At 31.7% G+C, this 15,034-nt stretch overlaps 2 pseudogenes; both read right to left on the bottom strand.

Moving 5' to 3' along the window:
- Positions 1-8,097: 8,097 nt before the first annotated feature.
- On the bottom strand, positions 8,098-8,808 carry LOC132799855 (small ribosomal subunit protein uS2c-like; annotated as a pseudogene).
- A 232-nt stretch (positions 8,809-9,040) lies between these two features.
- On the bottom strand, positions 9,041-14,948 carry LOC132799959 (DNA-directed RNA polymerase subunit beta''-like; annotated as a pseudogene).
- Positions 14,949-15,034: the final 86 nt, after the last annotated feature.

The raw sequence follows: 15,034 nt of genomic DNA on the forward strand, positions 1-15,034 counted from the left end.
ACTAGGCTAATATAATGCTGGTTTAGGCACATGTCATCCTAGGTTCGTATCACGAGTAACGGAAATCGAACCCGCATTGTTAGCTTGCAGGGCTAAGGGTTATAGTCGACGTTGATTCATCACTGTTAATGTCTCCAATTCAAAACTGAACGTGAAACTTTGGTTTCATTTGGTTCCTTTGTGGAAGATAAATAAAAAAATTCAACCCATAACATCTATGTTAGCTTTTCAGTCTAAATGCATTCAAAATGGCCTGCTTTCTAGATGATTCTTGTAGAATAGAGAGGATTATAACAATCTTTCTAGTTACTTCATTCTCTATTTCTATTTGAAAGAATCCTTTGGAAAAGGATTTTTGTTTCCACCGTGCTAAAACAATTTTTCGATGTCTCTAATAAAACAAAGTCATTATTTAATTAGCTATTTTATTTCAATTTTCCTTATATAAAAAAGAAAAATTGAAGATTTAGTTACGATTTCAAATAGACTTTCTATCTTTATCCATGGATCCTTTACTCATACTCATTCAATTGGAAATATTGATTGATCCAATAAAAAAAATATATGTTTCGTAATTTCATAATCCAATTTTTCAATTTCTAATTGACTCTTGGATACAAATGACGAGAATGTATATTCTTCCTCGAATTTTTCATTGAAAGGTAAAGGATTTAATCCTTTTAAGAAATAAAGTTTTTTCTCGGAATGGAATATTAATCAAACCAAGAGACCCCTAAACTATTCAGGGGTTAATAGAACGAATCGTACTTTTACCACTAAAACTATACCCGCTCCAATCCAATTATTATATATAAATGGACTTTTCGTTGAACAAGAAACTCGGGCATAATCAAAAGATAGGATCAGAAAAAAATGCATTGTGCACGCATCCATAGTTCCGTTTTTTATTATATACATATTTTTATTTATTTTTTATTTTAGTAAAATATCAATAAACCAAAAAAGAAAAAGAAAAAAGAAAATAAAGAAGATAAGAAATCTCGCTTTGATTCTATATCAAATAGGTATTTTTATGACTTTTGCTTTTCAATAACAAGCCTTTTTGTTTTGGTTTCGAATTAGTTGTTTTAAAATTAAATAAATCATTTTATCTTATTACAATTGAACAAAACAAAAAGGCCCGGCCCGGCTAGGTACTGACCAGGCCAAGTCGTGGAAATAAAGGGCCCTTTCGGATGAACTGAAAGAGGTTTTTTTATTTATTATTAATAATAAATATTACTTTTTTTCTCATTATTTCTATTATTTCTTTTTTCTATTTATATATTATATAAAATATAGAATATATCTATTAAACATATACTAATTATATAAATCTATTCAAAAAATCTAAAAAACCTATGTTAAACATATTAACAAATATAGATTCCATTTTTAGATTTGACTTATATTGGATTTTTTATATCTATTTCATTTATATTGGATTTATATATTGGACTATTTTAGATTGTGTAGATTGGATTGTTGATATCTCTTTCAAGTCTTTTCTTTATACATATATGTTATATCTTTATACATATATGTTATATGATTATAGAATTCTATATAACATACATATACGTTTTATATACATTTTATATAATATAATTATATAATGTAAATGCTTTTATTTTATCTAAATGGTCTAAATGGAATTTAATTCTATATCATCATCATTCCTTATCTATTATATGAACTATTGTATATATATATATTATATATAATAAAATAATAAATAATAAAATAATAAAAAATATAAAAAACACTAAAAAAAAATTTAAAAAAAAGAAGGGCTTTTTTCAAGCCTTATTTTTGTGATGTAACATAGTAATTACCTCCTTTCAATTTGGGGAGGGATGTCTGAGTGGACAAAAGCGTTGGATTGCTAATCCATTGTATGAGCTTTTCGTATCAAGGGTTCAAATCCCTGTCTTTTCGTTTTCATCGATATCTTGTTCTTTTCTTTCAAATTTCTCGCGAGTTTAGTGTGGAATAGATAAAATCCTACTAAGCTAAGAATGATTTAAAATCAAGGAAGAAAAACCTTATTTCCTTTTTTTTTATTTTTATTCTTCACGTCCAGGATTATGCCCTGGATCATTAGATAGGAATCCAAAGATAAAGAGTGAAACAAAGAATATTACTACCGTGTAAACAAATAGATTGAGAGTAAGCATTACACAATCTCCAAAATTCTTTTATAGGAAAAAAGAGAATAGAATAGATTCGCTATTTTATTTTAGACCATACCCTGCTCTTTTTATTTTGTATTTTGACACCAAGAAATAAAGTTTGTTTTAGAAATAGAAAATGAAATTTTCAAAAAATGCATTTGTGATATTTATAATATAAGTAGATAAGTAGAGCTTTTCATTACCAAAAACTTCATTTAAAACGATGTGGTAGAAAGCAATGTGCAACTTGAAGGACATAATCCATTGTGGATTCTTACATCCACCATTTTTTATTATACAGGAATTATAGAGGAATGAAAGTGCTCTTGACTCGACATCGTTTCTTCTGTTTCAATAGAACTCTCATTTTTATTTTTGGAGGGGTGATGAAAATCATACATGATGGAACTCGAGTAAAAAGTATTGATTCATTTCTTAGAGGCAAGGATCTAAGCTTAGTATTAATCAATAAATTGGGACAACTTCGTAAATATATTTGTAAATATATTTTCCATATATAAATCGAAAGGATCCAATTCAAGCAAGTTTCAAATTCAAAAGTCAATTTTTTTTGGAATTGGTAAAACTTTTTCGATCAAATCAAAAGTGTATTGCACAAGAATCACCCAGTCGCATGATTCTTTGATAGAAAGAAATCATAAAAAAAGGGTATGCTGCTGCCATTTTGAAATGATTCAAAATCACCAAAGTAATGTCTAAACCCAATAATTCAAGGTAAAGATAAAGGTTCCTCAAACAAGGAAATACCATTTTCAATTATCTCAACAACTAGATCAGAGTACAGAATCAAAAGAGATTCTAAAAGAGACAGACAAAAGGGGGGTTAGATACCACTCAATAAATTAAATGCTTAAAAGGTTTCCTTGAGTTATTTGAGAGTTATCCAATCGAGTTATGAGGGTGCAAATTGTAAATATGAATAATTTTTTTGGTGGGGGAAAGAATAAGTATTTAAATTATAGTCTGGTTGATTTGATGATTTTATGGATATATTTGACCTTATCATTGCATACGTAGATATAATTTCCAATTTTCTTGAGCCATATGAGGAGAAAACTTCTTTGATTTGATGATTTTATGGATATATTTGACCTTGTCAATCTATACATAGATATAATTTCCAATTTCTTGAGTCATACTAGGAGAAAACTTCTTATACGTTTCTGAGGGTTATTGTTCATCTATCCCAATGAGCTATTTATCGAATCATTACAATTGAAGTTTGATCTAAAAGAGAAGGACGAGATCATCGAAAAGTGGGTTTTTATGACCCGATAAAGAATCAAACCTATTTAAATGTTCGTACTATTCTATATTTCCTTAAAAAAGGCACTCAGCCTACAAAGACCCGGTCATGATATATCAAAATGAAATATATAAATAAAGAAGGTGGAGATCACTTGTAGAGAACTTTGTATAGTCTTTTTCTCTACTATTCTCTTTTAATTTGTTATTCCTACTTTCAATTTTGGGTAATACCATTAATGGTAATGGGGTTTAGTTGGATTTCTATGAACGAATAAAAGGGGGGATTAAGCTTTTTTTTTTACTTATATTGATTGATTGACGAAATTCGAGCTTTTTTCTACTTCTATTTTTTTTTTCTTTATTAATTTTTTCTTACATCTACATCCCTTATTTGTCTATATGTTGATTAGCTATATAGTGCCAATCCAACATAAGCCCTTATTTTTTAATTTAAATTTACAATATTTTATTTTTGTCTACTTCTCCATTGGATTCTTTTCTCAATACTCATATTGACAATAGTGTATCGAATAAATATAATTCAATCGTGGATAAATGGATCTATTTTTCTTCGTACCATAAATTTGATTTCATTCAAGGAATGGGTTCATTGGATTTTTTGTAATACAAGTAGTTTTTTTTTTGTATGATACAATTTGTTTTGCTATTTCAAATTCAATGTTGTGATTACGCCGTGCAATTCACTTTTTTATTTATTTTATTGGGATTGTGATTGTAACTACACATCCTAATTTTTTATTTGTGTTGCTCACTCAACGATAGACTACTCGGCATTTAGGTGTGGTTAGCATCTTTTACACATTTGTATGAAGCAACGGATTCGTCCATACCATTGGTAGAGTTTGTAAGACCGCAACTGATCCTGAAAGGAATGAATGGAAAAAGTAGCATGTTGAATCAATGGAGAATTCTTAGAATATTTCATTCTTTCTGGATATGTCCAAAACCTTGTTTAAATTGTTTGAATTATTGGTGTGGCGGAAAAAAAGAAATTGGAAAATCAAATTCAAGTCAGGTCGAGTGAATAAATGGACAAAGCCCAACTGTGGCCCCAATTATAGGGAAACAAAGAGTAACGAGCTTTTGGTCCTCATTTTTGAATGATTATCCGAATGATTACTTGAACTAATCAGACGTTAAATGTGTAGAATGATTACTCGAATGATTCCTCATTTTATGAGTCCTACCTATTAGGTATTCTCCATTATGAGGTGGAGGTAAATGTGTAGAAGAAGGTAGTATATTGATAAAGAGTTTTTTTTTTAAAAAATAAAAAAATAAATTCAAAAGTGCGATTGGATTGCAAAAATAAAGGATTTCTAACCATCTTGTTATCTTAGACTGAACATAAATCACTTAGATGAAAAAAGAGAGGATAAAGAGTCTGCTGATGGTCTTACCTTTTTCCGAGGCATCTATTTTTTTCGTACTCTAATACCTTGTTTTGATTGTATCGTACTCTGTATCATTTGATAACCCAATAAACCCCTTATCTCTAGTTTAAATCGAATTTCAAATGGAAGAATTTCAAGGATATTTCAAACTAGATAGATCTCAGCAATCATTTGATAACCCAATAAACCCCTTATCTCTAGTTTAAATCGAATTTCAAATGGAAGAATTTCAAGGATATTTCAAACTAGATAGATCTCAGCAAAATGATCTCCTATACCCACTTATCTTTTGAGAGTATGTTTATGCATTTGCTCATGATCATGGTTTAAACGGATCGAGTTTGCTGGAAAATGTACGTTATGACAATAAATCTAGTTTACTAATTGTAAAACGTTTAATTACTCAAATGTATCACCATCATCATTTGATTATTTTCGCTAATGATTCTGACCAAAATAAATGTTTTGGGTACAACAAGAATTTGTATTCTCAAATGATATCCAAGGGATTTGCAGTCATTGTGGAAATTCTATTTTCTTTATGGTCCCTACGATTAGTATCTTCGAGGCCAGAAGTCATAAAATATTCTAATTTATGATCAATTCATTCAATATTTCCATTTTTAGAGGACAAATTCCCACATTTAAATTATGTATCAGGGCTACGAATACCCTAACCCATTCATCTGGAAATCTTTATTCAAACCCTTCGTTATTGGGTGAAAGATGCCCCTTTTAATGCATTTATTACGGTTTTTTCATCATGAGTATTATAATTGGAATAGTGTTATTACTCCAAAAAAATCTATTTATGTTTTTTTGTTTGAAAAGTAATTCAAGATTTTTCTTGTTCCTATATAATTCTCATGTTTATGAATATGAATCCATCTTACTTTTTCTCCGTAAATCGATCTTCTCATTTACGATGAACATCTTCTGGCGTATTTTTTAAGCGAATTTATTTCTATGGAAAAATAAAACATCCTGTACAAGAAGTCTTCTCCAATGATTTTTCGGCAGTCATATGGTTCTTCATGGAACCTTTCGTGCATTACGTTAGATATTAAGGAAAATCGATTTTGGTTTCAAAAGATATGCCTCTTCTAATGAATAAATGGCAATATTTTCTTGCCTTTTTATGGCAATGTCATTTTTATATGTGGGCTCAACCAGGAAGGATCTATATAAACCAATTGGCCAACCATTCTTTCGGGTTTTTAGGTTATCTTTTAAGTGTGCAACTAAATCTTTCAATGGTAGGGAGTCAAATGCTAGAAAATTCATTTATAATGGATAATGCTATAAAGAAGCTTGATACATTTGTTCCAATTAGCCCAATGATTGGATCACTGGCTAAAATGAAATTTTGTAACGCATTAGGACATCTTGTTAGTAAGTCGACCTAGGCTGATTCGTCAAATGTTGAGATTATCGACTGATTTGCACATATATGCAGACATCTTTCTCATTATTTCAGCAGATCCTAAAAAAAAAAAAAAGTGTTTGTATCAAATAAAATATATACTTTGATTTCTTGTCTTAAAACTTTAGCTCGTAAACACAAAAGTACTGTACGAGTTTTTTTGAAAAGATTAGGTTCGGAATTATTGGAAGAGTTCTTTACGTAGGAAGAAGGGGCTGTTTCTTTGATTTTTGCAAGAACTTAGTTGACTTTTTGAAGGTTATATAGAGGGTGAATTTGGTATTTGGATATTGTTTCCATCAATAATCTGGTCAATCATGAATGATTAGCTGTTCAACCATGGAAATGGAAATTATCTTTAAATGTTGAGGAGATAACAAAAAATTTATTTAGTCATCTTTTATGAAATGTTCATGTAGTAAGAGTAAAAGTAGATCAACTTAATATCCAACTTTCTTAGAGGCTTGTCTAGGGAAGGAGCTGGATTTTAGATGTATACAAAGGGAAATCCATTGCAATGAAAAATGCAAGTGCGGTTCGGGAGAGATTTTTACCTATTTTTTATTTTCTAATTCTAGGAAGTAAATTATCTACTCCATCCAACTAGTTCCGGGTTCGAGTCCCAGGCAACCCATTCTAATTATTCTATCGAAATCATATGTATCTAAATTAAGTCCGAATTTTAATCCAAATTTTGTAACTTATTTATTTTTATTCAATTTATTTATTCAGTTTATTAAAAAAAAATGGATGAATCTGGATAGATAAAAACCTCAATATATCTATGGATGTTGAATATTGGTTGACATAGGTATGTAAGTCATGTTATACTGTTGAATAACAAGCCCTTGATTATCTGTTTATAGAAAATTCATGTGCTTAGGAGTCCCTGATGATTAATAATTAAATAAATAAATATTTTACCGTGACTGCAATTTTAGAGAGACGCGAGAGCGAAAGCCTATGGGGTCACTTCTGTAACTGGATAACTAGCACTGAAAACCATCTTTACATTGGATGGTTTGGTGTTTTGATGATCCCTGCCTTATTGACCATAACTTCTGTATTTATCGTCGCTTTCATTATTGTCCCTTTGGTAGATATTGAGATGTTAACGGGCAAAAGGATTAGGGTTGGTTGAATATATTTACCGAAATAACCTAATCCCTTTTTTGAAAGGCCCATATAGAAATATGCTACTGATGTGAGTAAAGCTAAAACAACAGTAGTATTTATATCATTTATGGGCGCGGCTAACTCCCCATGAGGTAACTGTATGATTTTCCAGGGTAAAAGAGCCTTTGACCAATTTGAAAAATAAATAAATAAGAACATAGTTCCAATAAATGGAACCCAGGGATCATATTCTTCTCTAATCTGCATTTTGCTCATGTCTCGAACGAATTCAAGGACATATTCAAAGAAATTATGACTGTCAGTTGAAATGGTTTGTGGAATTCGAATAGCTATAATGACTGAACCTAATGAGATAGCAATTACAACCCAAGAAGTAACAAGTACTTGGCCATGCACTTGGAAACTTCCTCTTTGCCAATAGAAATGTTGGCCTACTTCCACATCGGATAGATCGTATAATTCTTATTAACCTCTGAAAGAAGTAGAACTTTAAAATGAATTATTTTGATTCAACCATCTCATTTTTTATTTGCATACTTGCATTGGATATTTTGAATACCTACTAATCGCATAATATCCTCGGTTATTTTTATCTCTTTTATGTGAGTCAGAAATAGTAACTGATTCAATAAATCTATTCTATGGAGTTCCAAAAATAATTTACTTATCTTATTATTAATCAAGAATTTTGTATATAGCTAGAACGGCCCTCACAAATAGCAAATACTAGTTTGTTAAGAATTAATCGAATTGAAGCTATAGCGTCATCATTTGCCGAAATCGAAATATCTGCTAGATCTGGGTCACAATTTGTATCGATTAAATAAATCATTGGAATGCCTAAAGTCATACGTTCGCAAAGAGCTGTAGATCCTTCTTGCTGATCAACAATTAATACAATATCTAGCAATCCAGTCATATATTTAATCCCGCCGAGATATGTTTGTAAGTAAGATAATTGTCTATTCAACACAGCTGCATCCCTTTTCGGAAAACGATTGAGTCTCCCCGTCTTTTGTTCCATTCTCAAGTCCTTGAATTTATGAATTCTCATTTCTGTAGTATACCAATTTTTTAACATACCACCAAGCCATTTTTTTATTAACATAATGACACTGACCCTCTATTGTAGCCCGTGATACTGAATCAGCTACTTTACTTTTGGTACCAACAATTAAGAATTCTTTTCCCCTACTTGCTACATTAAAAACTAAATCACAAGCTTTTGTAAAAAACTGAGTAGTTATGGTAAGATTTATAATATGAATACCTTTATGCCTTGCAGAGATATAAGGTGCCATTCAAGGATGCCATTTCCAGTACCATGACAAAAATGAACTCTTGCTCCCATCATCTCTTCCAAATTAATGTTCCAATATCTTCTTGTCATTTCTCCCCACACTTCTTCTCTTTTTTTTTCTTTTCTTTTTTTTGTTGAAAAAAAAAAAAGACAAGCTAAAATAGAAATAAATAATTGTTCCCAGGGAACCTTCTCTTCTACCGAAGATTGGCCATTGATACATGATCCAGACCATTCATTTCTTTTTATTCGTTATTAACTTTATTTCTATTATGAAATTAAACAACCACAATACAAATAAAAAAAAAGGATGAATTCCCTTTTAGGAATCATTAATTCCTAGGAACCATTGTTTTGATATATCATGTAAATTCTTTGAAATGCAAAAATCAAATAATTCTCAGTGGTCCAACAAAATGTCTTTCATTTCCCACTCGAATAAATTCTTCTTTTTCATTTCCAAAGGAATGTTGTGATGATGCCTTGAATGGTGCACTAATCTTTTGAATCCAATCCAAACGGGTATCATCCTCCCTAGAACAACATTCTCTTTTAGACCTTTCAGCCAATCGATACAACCACATAGAGCAACTTTTGCTAAAACACGCAGTTTCTTGAAAACTCGCTTCGGATATGAAACTTTGAGTATTTAAAGATGCTTTCACTATTCCCAATAATATGGCTCTGCAACGAATTGCTTCTTCCAAAGCATACCCCGTTTGTTCCGCTCATAACAACCTAATTAGTTCTCCCAAAGAAAAAACATTAGACATTCCATCTTCTGAAATTAGCACTTTTAATGTTATTTGACGTGCAATAATTCCTATATGTCTATTATGGATTTGTACCTTTGGGATTGATAAACCTTTGGCATCTTATTAACCAAAGAAATATGACTTTGCACTATAGTTAGCTCAGCACCAATCAAAATCCCCAAGGAATTCCAAGAACTCTTATTATATGTTTGTTCTAGCTCTCAACCCTCTTTTCTAGGTTCATCAATATTGAATCAATCAATGCACTTCTAACACTTGTTCCACTTTTGGAAGACCCTTCATTATATCATCAGGTCTCAATTTTTCATATATAAATGTAACTAACGTATCTCCTTTGGAAAGTATTTCTCCATAATGGCCATGAATAGTTGCTCCTGGAGTGGCCAAATAAGGCTTTGCCAATCTTATTACTAAAGAGTCAATTTGAACAATTATAACTTGGCCCAATTCGAGGTATGGACCTTTTTTAAACTATACATACATTTTCACAAATAAACTGCCCGAGGCTAATTAGTGTAAATGTTTATACACAATAATTATGATGGACAAAATGCCAATTTAAGTTGAATGGATTCAAATGGATGTTACTGCATGGAGTGGAATTATAAATTCTCCCGTTTTCATCCATTAAACAGTATTTAAGTACTTGAAAAGTATGTTTAAATTGTCAAGTTCTAAATATTTAGTTACTGAGATCTGATTATGAGTTTTTAAAAGGTAATTATCAATTTGAGAGGCTATTCCTAAAGGGCCTAATGAATTCCTAATTGGAGGATCTCTTTTCATTGATTCTTTTATTACATTGTAATATTTTACATCATTGAATAGACTCATTTGATAACAATTAAATGATGACAAAATTATCAAAGATTGAGATTCCTTACTTCTATTCAACAATGCACGAATAGTTCCTTGATTTTGGCTAAGTGATTGTTGAATTCTTTCCTTGGAATAAATAAAATAAAATGGATTGGTACGGTTTAACCTATTATCAAAGATCAATCCTGAACCTAACAGATCGTTCCTTTTTCTGATATACAAAATATGGGATTTTAGTAAGTTGATTCTTAGGAAATCTTGAATCAGACCATTTGTCCTTACTTCAACAAAGGAAGTGTGGGCCTCTTTGATAGAAGAAGTTTTTTTTATCTTGGTCCCAATTCAACACTAAACAAGTCCAAACTAATTGGTTTTCCGTTTCCATAAAGAATGTAATTTACAACTCTAAGTTCTAGATTATCACTTACCTGCAATGGGTCCCAGGGAAAAAGTGTTTCTAAATTTATACCGTCCACTATTTCATATATGATTATGGGCCGAACCAAAACAAAATATTTTTTTCTTGGTAGGTGTGATCCATTGGACATAGATCTAATTTTTCAATTTTTTTGATTCCTTACATTTTTTTTTTTTTTGCCATTCCCGATGGTATCAAGATACTGCTGTGTTGAAATACCTTATCCATCTCTACAGCAAAATGGATATCTCCTGAAAAGATTTTAAGTTCAATCTTTTTTTTTTTTCCTCCACTCGTACCAATCCGCCTGCTCGACTTCTTATATTTAAAGTGATTCATCTATCTACACCAATGATATGATTGTTCCATACCATTATGGAAGAAGACTTGGGTAAAATATGCACTTCCTCGGGAATAAAAAAATTGATCTACTTTCATTTGGTAATTTGGCTTAAATTTTTTGACTCCTCGATACTCAAGCATATCTTCTTTTTTGAGGATTGAATACAACCCTATCATCCCATATTTAGTAATTCCTAAACTTTTTATTCTGTATTGAGCATCATCAAAATAAGCAAAAATAATATTTCTATGAAAAATACCATTTATCGGTATTTCAATCGAAATAGTGGGTTAGGGCATTAGTTCTTTATCTCGTTTTTTGAATCCACTAGAATGGAATAATGAGCCTATTTCATCGTCTCTTTGCCATAAAAATAAATTAGAATTCTCATTAGAATATAAGGAAATATGAAATTACAATGACCTTTATATATGATTCAATTCAATTCTGAATAACCCGAAATGATACTTTCTTTTTTACAAAAAAGACCCAAACTAAAGAATTTGTGTTTTACTTGATCCTTATTTATTGGATTTCCTAAAAGGCTAGAAATTTTTTTTCCTTTGGCACAAATAAAATGAACATTCGTTTGATCTTGATCTTTGTGGAGTGAAAGGGGGACGACACTAGATCAACATGAAACTCCTGGCAATATCCATAAATGACTTGTTTTTGGTAAGAGATGGACATTACTATCTATAAATTCTGGTGCATAGTATACATCAGTACTCTAGTGCATTTCTCCCTCTTAATTAGAATAAATATGTTTTTGAATTTTGTTTTTAAATTTAAAGTGTATGTTCTGGTACGAATTTCAACAAAAACTTGTTTGGATTCTACATATTGATCATTTTGAACTAAAATAAAACTTTTTGGTGGAATAGACACATTATGTATAATATCTTCACTCTCAATAGATACATACACATCTATATAACATAGAAAAAACAGGATGCCCATGACATGTATGTGTAGGATGAACCAAATCCTCATTGAATTTTATTTTTCCATTAGAAGGGGCTGGTACATGTTCTGCAGTACCCCCTGTGAATACCCCACCGGTATGAAATGTTCTTAATGCTAGTTAAATGCCCGGTTTCCCAATAGATTGACCCACAATAATACCTATACCTTCTCCCAATTTGACCAGGTCACCATGAGTAGGGCTCTGACCATAACATAATCGGTAGATCCAAGATGTGCTCTTACAAGTAAAGGAAGTTCGGATAGATATTGGTTGTGTTTAAAAGGTTATGAATTGATTGACAAGTCCAATTCCAATATCTTGATTTCGGATGGCAATACATCGAGAGCCTATATATATATTGTTTGCTAATACATGACCAATCAATGTTTAGATAAAAATTCTTTTCGGCATCATCCCATTACGAGGACTCATACAAATACCTTGGGCGGTGCCACAATCTGTTCTACATACAACAATGTTTTGAACTACTTCAACAAGTCTGTGTGTATGATATTCAACATCCGATATTTGTACAGTAGTATCCACAACTCCTTTGCGGGCCCCATAACAAGAAATGATGTATTCTGTTAAAGACAGTCCTTCACGTAAATTGTTTTGAATAAGTAAATCAATCATTTGTCCTTGCAGATCCAACATTAACCCTCTCATACCTACTAATTGGTGTACTTGAGATGCATTTCATCTAGCTCCTGAAAAGGACATTATATGAACTGAATTAAAAAGGTCAGTCATCCTAAAATTAGGATTCATTTCTTGTCAAAAATAGTCACTTGTAGCATACCAAATCTCAATAGATTGTCGTAATTTTTCTACCGCATGTACATTCCCATAATGATGGTGTTTTTCTAGAAATCAAACCTTATTGTTCAGCATATTGGACTAGCCATTCCTTAGAAGGTATTGTTAAAAGATCATTAATTCCTAACGAAATGGATGTAGCGGTGGCTTGTCGGAACCTCAGAGTCTTTTCTTGATTCAGGATGTGTGATGTATATATGCCATTCCGAAGTGGTCTATTAATCTACTAATAAGCCATTTAATGGTAGTTCCATCTATCACTTTATTATGAAAGGCCAGATTAGGCCGTTCTTGTTGGAGCTCGGTGTGGCTTTGGGTTCACTTGGCCAAGAGTGTTGTACACAAGGTGTTAGTCTTATGCATAACATTTAATCCGCTTTATGGTTTGATGTTTGGGTGATTTTTTGTGTGTTTGTTTTTGGTATGGTGATATTTAGAATTGTTAGGGTTTTTGTTTTGAAGAAAGAAGAATAATATGAAGAAGAAGAGAAGATGTTAGAGTAGGCCCCATAAAACTCGACAACACACTAATGCATTTTTGCTTTTCATTCATTTGTTGCATATATAGATACAAAACTTGTCTCATACTTGTGAGGTGTGCGTGGGACCAAATGGAAGTCTTTAAAATTCAAAATTTACACATTTCTCACTCAAAATTATGATACATAACCATTCAACCACCAGCTTCACATGTGAGTGCATAATCGTGACAAGAGTTGGTGAGATTTTGAATTTCAAAAAACTATCTCCACCTAATTCTGTACCACTACTTTTACCAGATGGAAGGCTAGGATATATTCATCCAAATTGCTTGAATTTTTTTTATGTGGCATGTTGAAATATCAAGGATGAAATATAGAGAATACCAAGTCTAAAAGAGTTGGGTAAGGCCTCCAATTCATCTAAAACCCGTGGGCCATAACTGCTGGAAATCTCTGCAGTTATGCCAACTTGCAACTTGCATATCTTGGGCTTCCCAAGGCCTTTTTAAGTCATTTTTTTTATATTTTCATTTACATGTCTATTACAACATATCCAAAAATCATAAACTCATTCTAAAAGCTCAAAGAATGCCAGCCCCAACAATGGACCTATGTTGCTGGAAAAACTGTTTCCAGCACATAGCTATTTTACAAAATAAAATCAATACCCAACAAAGAGACAATTCCTAAACTAAATACAATAAAACTTAGGCATTAAAGGGATATTAAAAAGAACATAAAACATAGAAATAAATATTGCATTAAGTCATTTAACAAAATATATCTTTTAAAGAAAGAAAGAGTGTGCAAACCTTGGTGGATTTTGGTTTGCACAAGGTGGCAAGATTACCACCTTTTCAACAGTTCTGCCATAAGTACCTCCATATTTCACTGAGTGGGGTTCGCCAATGGGTTTCAATCAATGATTGCAAAACGTCCTTTTCTCGATCTTGATTCGTGTAGAAATTCAGGAACTATGGTCCTACTTGAATCGGAAAGACCTGAATTCACACTGGTGTCATAGAATTACTTAGCTTGGATACCATATTATTGGGTATCATATGAGTAGGGCAAGCAAAATCCTTGTATAGCTGCTTCAATATCTTGATAAAGAGAAATATGACCAATAGTGGTTTGAACGTATATACAAAGAATTTCTTTTTTTATGGTTCTTATTATTAGATAGGGCCCATAAATCTCATGATAGGTACCTAAAGGTTCATAGTGAACTTCGAGCGGAGCTTCTCTTGAAGTAATAATGCATTGATCTAGTAGCCACCGAAGCCACAAAGGACTATCTAAATGGATTCTTTTTGCCGATAAGCATTGCATCATAGGAATTACAAAAATGGGGTTCCTTTTCTTCCGTACACTTATTATCGTCAGTTATTCCATTTTGATAATTTCTATGATTCTATGGATTAAACCCATTTGCATAAATACCTTGGTAATTCCCGCTCATTAATACATCAAGCCCAATAAGCATATCTTGGGTTGGTATGGAAATGGGATCTCCAATAGCTAGCGACAAGAGATTCGTATGAGAAAACATAAGTAAATGAGCCTCCGCTTGAGCCTCCAAAGATAAGGGTATATGAATAGCCATTTGATCCCCATCAAAGTCTCCATTGAATCCCCTACAAACTAATGGATGTAAACAAATAGCATGTCCTTTGACTAAAATGGGTTGGA

Source organism: Ziziphus jujuba, chromosome 11 (assembly GCF_031755915.1).
Source record: "Ziziphus jujuba cultivar Dongzao chromosome 11, ASM3175591v1".
Taxonomy (NCBI): domain Eukaryota; kingdom Viridiplantae; phylum Streptophyta; class Magnoliopsida; order Rosales; family Rhamnaceae; genus Ziziphus; species Ziziphus jujuba.